This window comes from Sinocyclocheilus grahami, unplaced genomic scaffold (assembly GCF_001515645.1).
Source record: "Sinocyclocheilus grahami isolate Dianchi unplaced genomic scaffold, SAMN03320097.WGS_v1.1 scaffold3472.1, whole genome shotgun sequence".
In the NCBI taxonomy this organism is placed as follows: domain Eukaryota; kingdom Metazoa; phylum Chordata; class Actinopteri; order Cypriniformes; family Cyprinidae; genus Sinocyclocheilus; species Sinocyclocheilus grahami.
The window spans coordinates 1,694-2,761 of record NW_015508595.1 but is presented as its reverse complement, the minus strand read 5'-3'; positions in this window follow the sequence as shown (position 1 = coordinate 2,761).

The following is a 1,068-nucleotide window of genomic DNA, read 5'->3' as shown; positions in this document are numbered from 1 at the left end:
TTTTTTTTTTTTTTACACTGCAGTTCTGAATGAACTCCGGTAGCTCAGATGGCTGATAGACAGTTCTTGTCCTGTATGAGCTGAACATGAAGTGACCTGATAAGGCTAATAAGGCCAGAGGCACATCAATAGCTCCACAGCTTTGTTTCCTCTGGGTCAGCGTGCTTCAAAAAGCCATGGGGAATGAAGATGGTTGTCAAAGGTAACGTGTAATATGTCTAGTAAAGGAAGGCTATGGAGGAGAATAATGATCTTTTTTCTCTCCAGAGGACACAACAGTGTCTCATTAAATGTGCTAGTGAGTGGGCATGAGCTCAGGATTTGTGGGGGAGAAATCCACACAAACAAACTCAAAGAATTGTATAGACTTACTTTCTTCCATGAAGATATTTTAAGAATGTTTTTTTTTTATCATTTTTGGAGCTTGATAGCTGCTGGCTATAATTTACTTTCAATACAAGGAAAAGAGCAGCATAAACAATTACCAAAACATCTTTTGTGTTCCAAGTCATATAGGCTCAGAACAACATGAAGGTGAGTAAATGATGCCAGAATGTTCATTTTAACTATGCCTTATGCCATTTGCAGACTGACTTTAACGGTTATTGTTTAAAGTTTGTAGTTTAAAGTCATTCTGTTGACAAGTCATTGACTTTGTGGTTTCAACTCACCCAATTTCAATTAAGATTATGTTCTGGAGTCTCCTTTTTTGCAACTAGCACTAGATTGAATAATAATTTGACCATGTCAGAGCAAGTGCCAGTTCTACTATACAAAAACTGTAGCCAATTTGTAGTTCACATCTCTGACAGGAATATTCTCAGCTTCTTTGGCTCGGTTTCATTTGACCGTGGCTCCATTCTGGGGCAGAGAGCCCAAGGACAACATTCACCATCTGTCACTACAACTCAGAGTTGTAAAACAGGGGCTTGCAGAACTGGAAATATGTCCTTATCCCCCATAGGGAACGAAATTGCTCTCTAACCTCCTGCACCTGTATGAGACGAGGATGACCACGAGGATGCACATGTACACACTTATTTATCACAGACCGAAGGCAAATGTAAC